The 16,993-nt window shown below is 45.4% G+C and overlaps 1 gene segment (V, D, J or C); it reads left to right on the top strand.

The window, feature by feature from the left end:
* The window catches only part of LOC137348552 (Ig heavy chain C region, secreted form-like), a 703,592-nt gene that overhangs the window by 503,039 nt on the left and 183,560 nt on the right, over positions 1–16,993 (top strand).

Here is a 16,993-nt window from a genome sequence, read left to right as displayed (position 1 = left end):
ACTCTTGTACTCAATGCGTCAGCCGATGAAGGCAAGCATGCCATATGCCTTCTTCACCACCCTGTCTACCTGTGTTGCCACTTTCAGGGAACTATGTATTTACCCCCCAAGGGCTCTCTGCTCAACAATACTCCCCAGGGCCCTGCCATTCATTGTGTATGTCCTGCCCTGGTTTAACTTCCCAAAATGCATCACTTTGCACTTGTCTGCATTAAATTCCATTTGCCAATCCCTTGCCCACTTTCCCAGTTGATACATATCCAGTTGTAACCTTAGACAACCTTCTTCACTGTCCACAATACCACCAATTTTGGTGTCATCTGCAAACTTACTAATCATATCCCCTACATTCACATCCAAGTCATTAATATATATGACAAACAACAGAGGGCCCAGCACCGATCCCTGCAGCACACCACTGATCACCAGCCTTCAATCTGAAAAACAGCCCTCCACTACCACCCTCTGTCTTCTATCACCAAGCCAATTTTATATCCAATTTGCTCGCTCACCCTGGATCCCATACGTTTGAACCGTCTGGACCAGCCTACTATGCGGGATCTTGTCAAAGGCCTTGCTAAAGTCCATGTAGACAACGTCCATCACCCGGCCCTCGCCAATCCTTTTGGTCACCTCCTCGAAAAACTCATTCAAATTCGTGAGACATGATTTCCCACGCACAAAGTCATGCTGACTATCCCTAATCAGACCATGCCTTTCCAAATGCAGATAAATCCTGTCTCTCAGAATCTCTTCCAATAATTTTCCCACCAATGATGTAAGGCTCACCAGCCTGTCGTTCCCTGGCTTATCCCGGCTGCCCTTAAATAAAGGCACAACATTCGCTATCCTCCAGTCTTCTGGTACCTCACCCATGGCTAACGATGATACAAAAATCTCTGCCAGGGCCCCAGCAACCTCCTTCCTTGCTTCCCATAGCATCCTAGGATACACCTGGTCAGGCCCTGGGGATTTATCCACCTTAATGCGCTTCAAAACCTCTTCCTTTGTAATGTTGATATGCACCAGGATATCGGTGTTCCGTCCCTTGAACTCACTAGCTTCCATGACCACCTCCACGGTAAATAGAGACGAGAAGTATTCATTTAAGACCTCGCCCATTTCCCATGGCTCCGCACATAGATTGTCACACTGATCCTTAAGGAGACCTACTCTCTCCCTAGCTACCCTTTTACTCATAATATACTTAGAAAATCTTTTCGGTTTCTCCTTTATCTTATCTGCCAGGGAAATCTCATGGCCCCTTTTCGCCCTCCTAATTTCCTCAAGTGTACTCCTACATCCCCTATACTCCTCAAGGGACTCGCTTGATCCCAGCTGCCTATACCTGACATATGCCTCCTTCTTTGTCCTGACCAGATCCTCAATATCCCTTGTCAACCAAGGTTCCCCAAACTTAACAGCCTTGCCCTTCCATCTAATAGGAACATGCCGACCCTGAACTCTTCCTATCCCACTTTTAAAAGCCTCCCACTTGCCAGATGTCCCTTTACCTGTAAACAGCCTCTCCCATTCAACATTTGAGAGTTCCTGTCTGTTGTAATTGAAATTAGCCTTACCCCAATTTAAGACTTCAACCTGAGGACCAGTCCTATCCTTTATTAACTTCGTTAGTTATGATAGAGTTATGGTCACTGGTCCCAAAGTGCTCCCTCACTGACACATCAACCACCTGCCCATCCTCATTTCCCAAGAGGAGGTCGATTGTAGCCCCTTCTCTAGTAGGGCTATCCACATACTGCTTCAGAAAACTATCCTGGACACACTTAAATTCTTCCCCATCTGATCCGTTAGCACTAAGGCAGTCCCAGTCAATATTAGGGAAGTTAAAATCACCTACTATTACAACCCTATAATTCCTAGACCTACATATATGCTCCTCCACTTCCCTTTGACTATTAGGGGGCCTATAGTATAATCCCATTAAAGTGATCACCCCTTTCTTATTTCTAAGTTCTACCCATATGGCTTTGCTGGACATTCCCCCTGGGATATCCTCTATAAGTACTGCTGTGATGTCCTCCCTAATCAATAGTGCAATTCCCCCTCTTTCCTCCACCTCTATCATGCTGGAAGGATCGGTACCCCAGAACATTGAGTTGCCAGTCCTGCCCATCCCTTGACTACGTTTCCGTAATAGCTATAATATCACAATCCCATGTGCCGATCCATGCTCTGAGCCTTACCTGTAAGGCTAACCTGCATTTACTTTAATGCAAGAAGCCTATCGGACCTTCCATGCGCCCTGTCCTGCCCCTGCCCGGCCTGTCTACTGGACTTGCTTGCTTTAACCTCTACATTTGCCTCAACTATCTCATCGGAGAGACTACTTTGGGTCCCACCCCCCCCTGCAAGACTAGTTTAAACCCTCCCGAGTAGTACTAGCAAACATCGCTGCAAGGATATTGGTCCCCTTCCAGTTTAGATGCAACCCAACCTTCTTCTACAGATCACCTCTGCACGAGAAGAGACCCAATGATCCAAGTAGCTGAAGCCCTTCCACCTACACCAGCTGTTAGGCCACGCATTCATTTGCCTTATCCTCCTATTCCTACCCCCACTCGCACGTGGCACAGGAAGTAATCCTGAGATTACGACCCTAGAGGTCCTGCTTTTTAACCTTCTGCCTTACTCCCTTTGCAGGACCTCATCTCTCTTCCTGCCTATGTCGTTAGCACCAATATGGACCATGACCTCTGGCTGCTCACCCTCCCCTTTCAGAATGTCTTGTAGCCGCTCCGAGACATCCTTGACCCAAGCACCAGGGAGGCAACATACCATCCTGCAGTCTCGTTTGTGGCCACAGAAACTCCTATCTGCACCCCTTACGATAGAATCCCCTATCACTATAGCTCTTCCAACCCTTTTCCTCCCCTGCTGGTGCCACGAACTTGGCTATTGCTGCTTTCCCCTGGGAGGTTACCCCACCCCACCAACAGTATCCACAGCGGTATATCTGTTTGAGAGGGGGATGGCCACAGGGGACTCCTGCACTACCTGCCTTCGCCTGCTACTCCGTCTGGTGATCACCCATCTCTTTTCTGCCTGTGCAGCCATTGCCTGCGGTGTGACCACCTCACTAAACATGCTATCCACAATGTCCTCAGCAGCGCGGATGCTCCACGGTTAATCCACCCTCAGCTCCGTAATGCGGGTAGTCAGTAGCTGCAGATGGATACACTTCCTGCACACAGGAAGCTCCTGGGAACAGAACAGAAGGCTCCTTTACAACTGTGTTTAGAGTCAGGAAGAACAACGATGAATGCTGGAAATGTGCTAAAAGTGAAATTGCAGGTTTAAGCTTCCAGTCTGAAAATGACTTGTGATGATTATTCTGCAAAGATTTAACATGTTTGTGTGACAGTCCTGAATCTACCATTTCAAAGTAGGCGTTAACTTATTTAAAACAAACCCGTTTAAAATAAATAAGGTGTTAATTAAAATAGCAGACAGAGGAGTTCACAGGAGTCTGTTAACTGCTGGGACAATAATACAACACACATTTGATCTCCAGATAATGAAGAACCTGCAGTGTGTTACCAGGAGTTCCCTGTTTTATTGACGTGTGCAAGTTAGACACCAGGATAATTAAAACAAAATAACCCGGAGCATCCATGAGGGTGTGATCCCGACAGTTATTCTGGAATCACTCCCGCTGTGGAACTCCATCACTGACCCTGCTGACGGTTGTAAGCTCAGGGAGTGGAGCCTCCAGGAGCTGGGTTTCAGTGTCCTGAGAAATATATATTGAGGAAATAGAGGAATCCTTACTAAGGAACTGTCTAGGGTTTTACCTGCTAGTGTAGGTCTTGGGGTGAATGATTCCTGACTCCCTGAACTGTCTTACATTAAACCCAGTTTGGATCAAGATGAATTCAGTTTACAGGTTAATAGGGACAAATATCACCCACAATTGAGGGAGACAAAAAGCAGCCATTAGAGAAGGTCAGAGATGGTGCATAATTGTGGTATTAATAGGAAAAGCTTTTCCAGTTACGTCAGGAGTCAGAGATATAGTAACATAGAGTTACAGAGAATTATAGTGAGTATGTAGAGTTACATCGAATCAACAGCAGTGATTCTCAAAGATGTTTGGTTGAAGGTCCCCTTTTCAAATGGATTAGTAATCACAGATCCCACACCTAAATTATACTGTCAACTCCTTGTGCATTTACTTTACTGCATGTGAAGTTCATCAGTATCCTGTTAAAGGGATTTGCAGGAAAGTTTTCCAGGACTGTCTGATATAGAACATTGATGTGATTGGTGATGTGAAAACTTTTATCCTCCCTTCTGCTGAAAGGTAACCTGACAGGAAATATCCACTGAGTCTTATTGTAAAATTAATTAAACAATGAAAATGATACACGAGTGTTAATTCGGCTTTATATCACCTCCCAGTGGGACTGTCCTGTCCTGTCGGTGCTGGGTCAGGCCCTGTCCAGCTCCAGCAGTCCCAGTAACATGGATCATCTCGATATCCATGTGTGAGAAAGGCAATCCTGGATCTGATTTGCTCCAAATTAGATCTCATGTTTTATATTTCACTCCTGGGAATGGTTTGTTTATTGAGGGTCCAATTATCATTACAATGACAACACATACTGTTTCCACCCATCATTGTCCCCGGACTCACTATCGATTTGCAGTCGGGATCACGTATCTATGAAGGGGAGGTTGTTGTCGTGCCTTGACCACCCTGAATATCTGGTGTGCAGACTTTGATCTGAACAGTTGCCTTGTTGAATGTACCGTTAGGTGCAACGACTTTGGTATCAAAGGCTTTTTTTTTTTGAGACAGTCATTTACTGGGAAATGAAGCTAAAAACTTCAGAGTTCTGGGAAGTCAGAACCAGGTTAAATAAAAGTCATATGACCAGAGCTATTCAATGGTCAGTTCCCAGGTCTGCAGTGTGGAAACATGCTGCAGGCTGTTCTTCTTCCAGACAGGCTGTTGGTTTTTCAAAAGACAGGCTGCAAAAAGGGAAAACTTTTTTTCTGGGAGCTGGCTCTTGGCAAACATGAGTTGCTGCAGCTGTTTTCAGTGACTTTTAAAGAGTTATGGGTGGAAATACGCCAGTAAAACTGTTGTGAGCAGCATCGAGGACATTGAGAGGCGACAAGACTGAAACGTTATAGGGATGACTGCAACGCTCACTATTGACGAGAAGGCAATACATCTGTGTTTGTGTCTTGGAGGGCAGGAGTTGGAAATCCACCTGAAGAGGTTCATGGTACTTTATGACTGTCTGCCATCTTTGATGGGCGGATTGCCTAGTAAATTTGAGACCTATCTTAGTTGCTATTATATATATATATCATGATTTACCTGTTGGTTCATGTTTCCTTTATGTTGTTTTTGATTTGAGTGTTATAAAGTTTATGAAAGTGAAATCTTGTCTGTTTGGTTTTTCTATTGCGACCAGTTGGTAAATTCAATTCTTTTGATATGGTGATCTCCATGGGAATCATAACACCTTGCTCCATAACTGTCAGGAATAGAAGGCCCCAGTATTGCGAGAGTAGCCTCAGGGCATCAGTCTTGGTGATCCTGTAGAATAGAGGAACACATGAGTAGGTGGAGGCCATTCAGCCCCTCCAGCCTGTTCCACCATTCAATTACCCCATGACTGATCAATATCTCAACTACATTTACTCGGTTTGGTTCCATATCCTTTAATAACCTTACCCAACAAAAATATATCCATCGCAAATTTTGAAATTCACTCTACCTCTCACTGCCAGTCTGACGGTTTCGTTGTGGGTTTATAAAATTGGCACCTTCAGAGAGTCCAATCAACCTAAAAGGCTCCTGTTAAATAATTTCCTGAGTGGATTTAAATTTAATCCAGGTTTGCAGGCGAGATGCTCTATTCACACATCGAAGGTGAGAGAGATGCTGTGGGACACACACTAAGTCCAGTAGCTGAAAGTGATTTACAGACTGCGTTTTGTGTTAGTTATCCTGGGTGTGTTACTGATACCTTCCCTGAATCCCAAGGCTAGCAGAGGCACTCTGGAAGGTATGGAGAGCTGGGACTTCTCCATGAGAGTAAGTGAAGGTATGAGAACTGAAATAATCTAAAGTTTGAAAGGAGAAAAGGCCCAAAAATGGAGCAGTCAGTAACAGGACATCAAGTAGTCTACTGTTATCTTGGAGAAATTAAGGACCTGACAAAGTGTGTGTTTGAAATAACATTAATTCATTTGAGAATGAGCAGATTATTAAACTCCAGCCCAGTTATGGGGGTTATTAATGTCAGCAGAAATAAACCCCAACTGTCATAGTTCAGTCCTGGATGTGATTAACAGCAGCAATAACAGCAGAATCCAACCCCTGCAGTCACTTGTGAACTCGCTGGTGTCTCAGCAGATGGGATGACTGAGTGAATCTCATCCCACTCATGGAGCAAATGAACAGCCTCTCTCTAGTGTGTCTGTTGGTGTTTCAGCAGATCATTTTTTAAAGCTCTTCTCACAGTCAGACCATGTAAAAGGTCTCTGATTCCTGTGAACAAATTGATGTTCAGTGAGGCGGCATGACTGAGTGAATCCCTTCTGTAAGAGTCCTGGGTCTTATTAACTCCAACTATGGAGTCTTTACCTAATTAATATTAATTTGTCCTTTTGAGCCTAGACAGACAATAAGAAATAATCTGGTGTCATAATATCAGGAAACATTTATTAAGTAAAAGTAATAATCAAGTTAGGCAGTGACTTCACTGGCACAATGCCAGTCTTGCCTCCTGATTCAGCCTTGGGCACAAGTTGACAAGTGGTCTCCTCTCTCTGTCACTTCGGGTATGCAGTCTCCAACTTCACACTCTGTGTTGCTGGCAGCTAGTCTTTTTAACCCTTTCTGGTGCACTGCCCCGACTCATCATCAGTGGTGTTCCCAGCCTGTGATTGGTTCAGGCAGTGTGTGATCAGCCTCTGATAGGGTTCTTTATAATGCCAGTCACTGGCGGATGTCATTTCTTGATCGGTTCCCTCAGGTGTCAGTCACCTGTGGAACAGTACCTCTCATTACAGCATTTTTTGTCCTTTCATTAAATTTAATGGTTTTCTACTGCGATTATATGGCGCCTCGTGATATACAGTACTCATCATTACACAATGGCACATTACACTAGTTACATTGGTTCCATTACATTACACATTACATTAGTTCTAGGGAGAAGACTCGGAGGACGGAGTTCCGGAGCGGTAAGTATAAAAACTGTACCTCGGGGATTCGCGGCCCAGTTCCAGGGAGAAGACTAGGAGGGCGGAGTTCCGGAGCAGTAAGTATATAGAGTAACTTACCTCGTGTGACCTGATTGGCTGGTAGGGAATCTGCACTGAATTTGAAAATAAAACATTGATAAACTAATTAAACCTAATTAACTAATTCATTAATAAGTAGAGGAGTAACTAAACCGGAGGGAGGAGATTACTGTATTTAGCATTTAATATTTATAGTAGAAATCTAGCGTTAGGGACCATATAGTTAATTGTAACTTAATTTAGCAAGGATTTAATAAGTATTTATTTCAAATTAATTTATGAATTAGTGCTAGAAATGTCAGTTAGAGGGGTAAAGTGCTTCACCTGTGAGATGTGGGAGGTCCGTGACACTTCCAGCGTTCTGGACGACGACATCTGCAGGAAGTGTACCCAGTTGCAGCTCCTCACAGACCGCATGGATCGGTTGGAGCAGCAATTGGATGCACTTCGGAGCATGCAGGTGGCGGAAAGCATCATAGACAGGAGTTTCAGAGATGTGGTTACACCCAAGGTGCAGGCAGATAGATGGGTGACTGCGACAAGGGACAGGCAGTCAATGCAGGAATCCCCTGTGGCTGTCCCCCTCTCTAACAAGTATACCATTTTGGTTACTGTTGGGGGGAGGGCCTATCAGGGGAAAACAACAGCAGCAGCCAGAGCAGTGGCACCACGGCTGGCTCTGTTGTTCAGCAGGGAGGGATAAAGCGCAGAAGAGCAATAGTTATAGGGGACTCTATAGTCAGGGGCACAGATAGGCGCTTCTGTGGACGTGAAAGAGACTCCAGGATGGTATGTTGCCTCCCTGGTGCCAGGGTCAAGGATGTCTCTGAGCAGGCAGGGGACATTCTGAAGGGGGAGGGTGAACAGCCAGAGGTTGTGGTACACATCGGTACCAACGACATAGGCAGGAAGAGTGACGAGGTCCTGCAGGGGGAGTTCAGGGAGTTAGGTAGTAAGTTAAAAAACAAGACCTCTAGGGTTGTAATCTCGGGATTACTCCCTGTACCACGTGCCAGTGAGGCTAGAAATAGGAAGATAGTGCAGCTAAACACGTGGCTGAACAGCTGGTGTAGGAGGAAGGGTTTCAGATATCTGGATCATTGGGATCTCTTGCGGGACAGGTGGGACCTGTACAAGAAGGACGGGTTGCATCTAAACTGGAGGGGCACAAATATCCTGGCTGTGAGGTTTGCGAGCGTCACTCAGGAGGGTTTAAACTAGTGTGGCAGGGCGGTGGGAACCAGAGCAGTAGGACAGCAAGTGAAATAACTGAGGGGGAACTAGTATATAAGGCCAGTAAGACTGAGAGGAACAGCAGGCACGGAGATGTTGCTGAGCACAGCGGGACTGGTGGTCTGAAGTGCATTTGTTTCAATGCGAGAAGTATAACAGGTAAGGCAGATGAACTTAGACCTTGGATTAGTATTTGGAACTATGATGTTGTTGCTAATACAGCAACTTGGTTGAGGGAAGGACGGGATTGACAGCTAAACGTTCCGGGATTTAGATGCTTCAGGCGGGATAGAGGCGGATGTAGAAGGGGTGGGGGAGTTGCATTACTGGTTAAGGAGAATATCACAGCTGTACTGCGGGAGGACACCTCGGAGGGGTCATGCAGCGAGGCAATATGGGTGGAGCTCAGGAATAGGAAGGGTGCAGTCACGATCTAGTCACGATGTTGGGGGTTTTCTACAGGCCTCCCAACAGCCAGCGGGAGGTAGAGGAGCAGATATATAGACAGATTTTGGAATGATGCAAAGGTAACAGGGTTGTAGTGGTGGGTGATTTCAACTTCCCCTATATTGACTGGGACTCACTTAGTGCTAGGGGCTTAGATGGGGCAGAATTTGTAAGGAGCATCCAGGAGGGCTTCTTGAAACATTATGTAGATAGTCCAACTAGGGAAGGGGCCGCACTGGACTTGGTATTGGGGAATGAGCCTGGCCAAGTGATCGAAGTCTCAGTAGGGGAGCATTTCGGGAACAGTGACCATAATTCCATAAGTTTTAAGGTACTTGTGGAACCAGGGACCCAGGTTCGATTCTGGGTACTGCCTGTGCGGAGTTTGCAAGTTCTCCCTGTGTCTGCGTGGGTTTCCTCCGGGTGCTCCGGTTTCCTCCCACATGCCAAAGACTTGCAGGTTGATAGGTTAATAGGTTAATTGGCCATTATAAATTGCCCCTAGTATAGGTAGGTGGTCGGGAAATATATAGGGACAGGTGGGGATGTGGTAGGAATATGGATTAGTGTAGGGTTAGTATAAGTGGGTGGTTGATGGATCGGCACAGACTCGGTGGGCCGAAGGGCCTGTTTCAGTGCTGTATCTCTAAATGAAAAAAAAGAAAAAAAATGATAAGGATAAGAATAGTCTTCGGGTGAAGGTGCTAAATTGGGGGAAGGCTAATTATAACAATATTAGGCAGGAACTGAAGAATTTGGATGGGGGGCGGCTATTTGAGGGTAAATCAACATCTGATATGTGGGAGTCTTTCAAACGTCAGTTGATTAGAATCCAGGATCGGCATGTTCCTGTGACGATGAAGGATAAGTTTGGCAAGTTTCGGGAACCTTGGATAATGAGGGATATTGTGAGCCTAGTCAAAAAGAAAAAGGAAGCATTCGTAAGGGCTAGAAGGCTGAGAACAGACGAAGCCCTTGAGGAATATAAAGAAAGTAGGAAGGAACTTAAGCAAGGAGCCAGGAGAGCTAAATGGCGTCATGAAAAGTCATTGGCAAACAGGATTAAGGAGAATCCCAAGACTTTTTATACGTATATAAAGAGCAAGAGGGTAACCAGGGAAAGGGTTGGCCCAGTCAAGGACAGAGGAGGGAATCTATGTGTGGAGCCAGAGGAAATGGGCGAGGTACTAAATGAGTACTTTGCATCAGTATTCACCAAAGAGAAGGACTTGGTGAATGATGAGTCGAGGGAAGGGAGTGTAGATAGTCTGAGTCATGTTGATATCAAAAAGGAGGAGGTGTTGGCGTCTTGCAAAGCATTAAGGTAGATAAGTCCCCAGGGCCTGATGGGATCTACCCCAGAATACTGAGTGAGGCAAGGGAGGAAATTGCTGGGGCCTTGACAGAAATCTTTGTATCCTCATTGGCTACAAGTGAGGTCCCAGAGGACTGGAGAATAGCCAATGTTGTTCCTTAGTTTAAGAAGGGTAGCAAGGATAATCCAGGTAATTACAGGCCGGTGAGCCTTACATCAGTGGTAGGAAAATTAGTAGAGATGATTCTTCAGGACAGGATTTACTCCCACTTGGAAACAAATGGACTTATTAGCAAGAGGCAGCATGGTTTTGTGAAGGGGAGGTCGTGTCTCACTAACTTGATCGAGTTTTTTGAGGAAGTGACGAAGATGATTGATGAAGGAAAGGCAGTGGACGTTGTCTATATGCACTTCAGTAAAGCCTTGGACAAGGTCCCACATGACGCGCTGTTACAAAAGGTGAAGTCACACAGGATCAAAGGTGAGCTGGCAAGATGGATACAGAACTGGCTTGGTCATAGAAGACAGAGGGTAGCAGTGGAAGGGTGCTTTTCTGAATGGAGGGCTGTGACTAGCGGTGTTCCGCAGGGATCAGTGCTGGGACCTTTGCTCTTTGTAGTATATATAAATTTATTTTATTTATTTAGAGATACAGCACTGAAACAGGCCCTTCGGCCCACCGAGTCTGTGCTGACCATCAACCACCCATTTATACTAACCCTGCAGTAATCTCATAGTTCTTACCACCGACCTACACTAGGGGCAATTTACAATGGCCAATTTACCTGTCAACCTGCAAGTCTTTGGCTGTGGGAGGAAACCGGAGCACCCGGCGAAAACCCACACGGTCACAGGGAGAACTTGCAAACTCCGCACAGACAGTACCCAGAATCAAACCCGGGTTCCTGGAGCTGTGAGGCTGCGGTGCTAACCACTGTGCCACAGTGATTTGGAGGAAAATGTAGCTAGTCTGATTAGTAAGTTTGTGGACGACACAAAGGTTGGTGGAGTTGCGGATATTGATGAGGATTGTCAGAGGATACAGCAGGATATAGATAGGTTGGAGACTTGGGCGGAGAAATGGCAGATGGAGTTTAATCCAGACAAATGTGAGGTAATGCATTTTGGAAGATCTAATACAGGTGGGAAGTATACAGTAAATGGCAGAACCCTTAGAATATTGACAGGCAGAGAGATCTGGGCGTACAGGTCCACAGATCACTGAAAGTGGCAACGCAGTTGGATAAGGTAGTCAAGAAGGCATACGGCATGCTTGCCTACATCGGTCGGGGCACAGAGTATAAAAATTGGCAAGTTATGCTGCAGCTGTACAGAACCTTAGTTCGGCCACACTTAGAATATTGCGTGCAATTCTGGTCGCCACACTACCAGAAGGATGTGGAGGCTTTGGAGAGGGTACAGAGGAGGTTTACCAGGATGTTGCCTGGTCTGGAGGGCATTAGCTATGAGGAGAGGTTGGATAAACTCGGATTGTTTTCACTGGAACGACGGAGGTGGAGGGGTGACATGATAGAGGCTTACAAAGTTATGAGTGGCATGGACAGAGTGGATAGTCAGAAGCTTTTTCCCAGGGTGGAAGAGTCAGTTACTAGGGGACATAGATTTAAGGTGCTCGGGGCAAAGTTTAGAGGGGATGTGCGAGGCAAGTTCTTTACACAGAGGGTGGTGAGTGCCTGGAACTTGCTGCCAGGAGAGGTGGTGGAAGCAGGTACGATAGCGACGTTTAAGAGGCATCTTGACAAATACATGAATAGGATGGGAATAGAGGGATACGGTGCCCGGAGTGCAGAAGGTTTTAGTTTAGACAGGCATCATGATCGGTGCAGGCTTGGACAGACGAATGGCCTGTTCCTGGCTGTACTGTTCTTTGTTCTACACATTACTAATATTGCCCCTTTGGTCTCACTTCAGACTGTATCACGAGTGTGGGATTTTGAAGGGGGAGGGACCTGCCAGTCATTGGTACGGGTTAATTAAAAGTGAATAACACAACAGAAGAAAACAATGGCACATTACACAGCCTTAAGATTAATATAGAAATTACAAAAATTCATACATAAAATCTACACTCTGCATGAAACCAGCGTATAAAGACAATCAATGAGGGAGAAAGATATGAAACACAGCTGGATACACTCAATGAATACAGGCTGATAAGTAACAAGAGCAAAAGGGAAAAGACTATATAACTGAGCTTACAGAACCAAAGTGATACATAGGGTGTTATATAATTCAAAAGAAAATGACTTTTTTAAGGAATTACTGTGCAATTAACAAGTGAATGCCTTATTAAAAGAAGTAACTAATTTAAAACACAGAACTCAAGGCTGAAGGCTCTGACAGTTTTATGTATCAGGGATAGCTGATACATTTTAATGGTTAGGGAGTTTGTGTCTGGACACAACTCCAGACACTGGACTATTCAACCTTGACTGTCTTCACTGCAATAACTCTGTGATTAAACCACAAACTGTAGTTTTACACGTAGGCCTCAGCCATGTGGTATGTTTCACCTGTCAGATAAGAATGTAGCTACATCTTCACAGATAAAGATGCAGTGACATGGGAACAGTGTCCAACATTGATGACAATTAAATAGAATATAATATTAGGTTAATCAATTAATATAATTTGATTACTCAAGTATTACAAATAACTGGACTACAAGCTAATTATTAAACAAGATTTTTCTACAAACTAAGTGGGACTGACCTCACTTGCCTTCACTCAGACAGATCCAATCAGAGCCAAAGAATCTCTAGCAGTGGCTTCTCTTCCCACCCCATTACCTTTGGAGTCTCCCAAGGATCTATTGATGGCCCTTTCTATCCCTCATCTATCTGCTACCCTGTGGTGCCATCATCTGAAGACATGACATCAGGTTCCACATGTACACTGATGACACCCATCTCTACTTCAGCACCACCTCTCTTCACCCCTCCAGTGCTTCTGTGTTGTCAGCCTGCTTGTCCATTCTAATGCTCTCTGACTGACCTCCACCCTGCTTAAACTTGAGCTCATCCAAACTCTGCTGCCTTTTACCCCAACCATCACAAAGTCCCACTCATCCATCATTACTGTGCTCACTGACCTACAATGGCTCCAGGTCCACCAATGCCTCCATTTTAAAATTCTCATCTCGGGTTCAAATCCCTTCAAGACACCACCCCTCCCTATATCTGTAACTTCCTCCAGCCATCCAACCCTCAGAGAACTCTACATTCCTCCCACTCTGGCCTCTTACACATCCCTCACTCTCTCTGTCCCATTGGCTGTGCCTTCAGTCATTGGCCCTAAGCTCTGGAATTCCCTCCCTATATCTCTCTGCCAGTCCACATCTCTCCTCCTTTAAGACCCCCCTAAAAACCAACATCTTTGACCAAGCTTTTAGTCAGCCCTCCTAACATCCCTTTCTTTAGCTCAGTGTCAATTTTTGTCTGATTTGTCAGTTTAAGCTTCTGAGATGCACCTTGGGACACCTTCCAACCTTAAAGGTAGGTAGATGAGTTGTTTTTCCTGCACAGAAGGAAGCCATTCAGCCCATCGTGTCCATGCTGGCGGAAAAAAAAACTAGCTGCACAATCTAATCCCACCTTCAAGCACCTGGTCCACAGCCTTGCCGGTTACAGCATTTCAGGTACATGTCCAGGTACCTTTTAAAAGAATTGAGGGTTTCTGCCTCCACCACCATTCCTGGCAGTGAATTCCAGACACCCACCACCCTCTGGGTGAAAATGTTTTTCCTCATGTCCCCTCTAATATTTCTACCAATCACCTTAAATCTGTGACTTCTAGTAACTGACCTCCCCACCAGGGGAAACAGGCCCTTCCTGTCTACTCTATCTAGGCCCCTCATAATTTTGTACACCTCAATTAAGTCACTGCTCAGCCTCTTCAGTTCCAGGGAAAACAACCCTAGCCTATCCAATCTTTCCTCATAGCTGCAATCTTCAAGCCCTGGCAACGTTCTTGTAAATCTCCTCTGCGCTATCTCCAGAGCAATTATGTCCTTTTTGTAATGTGGTGACCAGAACTGTACACAATACTCCAGCTGTGGCCTAACCAGTGTTTTATACAGTTCCAGCATTACATCCCTGCTTTTGTATTCTATATCTCTGTCAATAAAGGAAAGCAATCCATATGCCTTCTTCACCACTCTATCTACCTGTCCTGCCACCTTCAGGGACCTGTGGATATGCACTCCAAGGTCTCTCACCTCTTCTACTCCTCTTAATATCTTCCTGTTTATTGTGTATTCCCTCCCTTTATTTGCCCTCCACAAATGCAGTACCTCACACTTATCTGGATTGAATTCCATTTGACACTTTCCTACTCACTCAACTTAACCATTGATATCATTCTGGTGTCTACGGCTATCCTCTTCACTATTAACTATACGGCCAATTTTTGTGTCATCAGCAAATTTCCCAATCATAAGAACTAGGAGCAGGAGTAGGCAATTCAACCCCTCGAGCCTGCTCCGCCATTCAATCCGATCATGGCTGATCTCATCTCGGCCTCAACTCCACTTTCCTGCCTGTTCTCCATAACCCTTCAACCCATTACTAATTAAAAATCTCTCTATCTCCTCCTTAAATTTACTCAATGTCCCGGCATCCACTGCACTCTGGGGTAGTGAATTCCACAGACTCACGACCCTTTGAGTGAAGTAATTTCTCCATCTCTGTTTTAAATCTGCTACCCCTTATCCTAAAACTATGACCTCTTGTTCTAGATTGCCCAACAAGAGGAAACATCCTCTCTACGTCTACTTTGTCAATCCCCTTAATCATCTTATATACCTCAATTAGATCTCCTCTCATTCTTCTAAACTCTAGAGAGTAAAGGCCTAAACTGCTCAATCTCTCTTCATAAGACAAACCCTTCATCTGGAATAAATCTAGTGAACCTCATCTAGTGCCTCCCACATTTAAGTCCAAATCATTAATATATACCACAAACAGCAAGAGACCCAACACTGAGCCCTGTGGAATACCATTGGAAACAGCTTTCCATTCACAAAAACATTCGTCGACTACTACCCTTTGTTTCCTGTCCCTGAGCCAATTCTGGATCTCGATTCTTCGACAAATGGGAACAGTTTTTCCTTATCTACTGTGTCCAGACCCCTCATGATTTTGAATACCTCTATCAAATCTCCTCTCAACTTTCTCTGCAAGGAAAAAAGTCCCAACTTCTCCAATCTAACTACGTTCCTCATCCCTGGAATCATTCTTGTCAATCTTTTCCGCACTCTCTCTAATGTCTTCATATATTCCTGGAGTATGGCACCCAGAGCTGGACTAAATACTCCAGTTGAGGCCGAGCCAGTGTTTTATACAAGTTTAATATAATCTCCTTAGGGCACATTCACATCCACAGGGAATGCTGGGTAACAGCTTTGTCATTGGAAGACCCAGTCAGTGATTAGAAATTCATTTTCTGTGATCCTATTGAGACAAAATTAATGAAATATTCTCACAGAAACCCAAGTTCAAGGGTCCTCTGCTGTGCCCCAGTTCCAGATGTGATCAGTAACATCCGAATCCAATCCCTGAAATTCACAGGTGAACTCACTGGTGTCTCAGCAATTGGGGTTAATTTCCTCCCACACAGGATATTTAAACAGCCTCTGCCCAGTGGGCAAATACACTGATTATGCTTCAGCTACTATGAACTTTTAAAGATTTTCCCACCGTTAGAGTGTTCAAAGTAACTCTTCTAATGTGGAAAACACCCTGGGCAGGTACCACACGTGTTAGATAGAGAGAAAAGCTGCCTCTGCACTGTCCCCATCAAACATTTCCAGGGAAGGTACAGCACGGGTTAGATACAGAGTAAAGCTCCCTCTGCACTGTCCCATCAAACAATCCTAGCCCATAATGAGCAAGCTCAGGTAGGTTGGTTACTAGGCACTGCTGTGATGTCACAAAGCAGCTTCATGCAGCCCAGTTGGTTCTCTTCTTGAGCCTTTCAAGGTGGAGAGCTGGGACATTCTGTCTCAAAGCACATCCCACCTGTTCATACTGAGAATCCCAGGGTGGAGAACTGGGACACCCTGTCTCAAAGCACATCCCACCTGTTCATACTGAGAATCCCAGGGTGGAGAACTGGGACACCCTGTCTCAAAGCACATCCCACCCTGTTCATACTGAGAATCCCAGGGTGGAGAGCTGGGACACCCTGTCTCAAAGCACATCCCACCCTGTTCATTCTGAGAATCCCAGGGTGGAGAGCTGGGACATTCTGTCTCAAAGCACATCCCACCTGTTCATACTGAGAATCCCAGGGTGGAGAGCTGGGACACCCTGTCTCAAAGCACATCCCACCCTGTTCATACTGAGAATCCCAGAGTGGAGAGCTGGGACACCCTGTCTCAAAGCACATCCCACCCTGTTCATTCTGAGAATCCCAGGGTGGAGAGCTGGGACATTCTGTCTCAAAGCACATCCCACCTGTTCATACTGAGAATCCCAGGGTGGAGAGCTGGGACACCCTGTCTCAAAGCACATCCCACCTGTTCATACTGAGAATCCCAGGGTGGAGAACTGGGACACCCTGTCTCAAAGCACATCCCACCCTGTTCATACTGAGAATCCCAGGGTGGAGAGCTGGGACACCCTGTCTCAAAGCACATCCCACCCTGTTCATTCTGAGAATCCCAGGGTGGAGAGCTGGGACATTCTGTCT

This window comes from Heterodontus francisci, chromosome 34, assembly GCF_036365525.1.
Source record: "Heterodontus francisci isolate sHetFra1 chromosome 34, sHetFra1.hap1, whole genome shotgun sequence".
Lineage (NCBI taxonomy): Eukaryota > Metazoa > Chordata > Chondrichthyes > Heterodontiformes > Heterodontidae > Heterodontus > Heterodontus francisci.
Note: the sequence above shows the minus strand (reverse complement) of the source record. Positions and strands in the feature narration are given on the sequence as shown.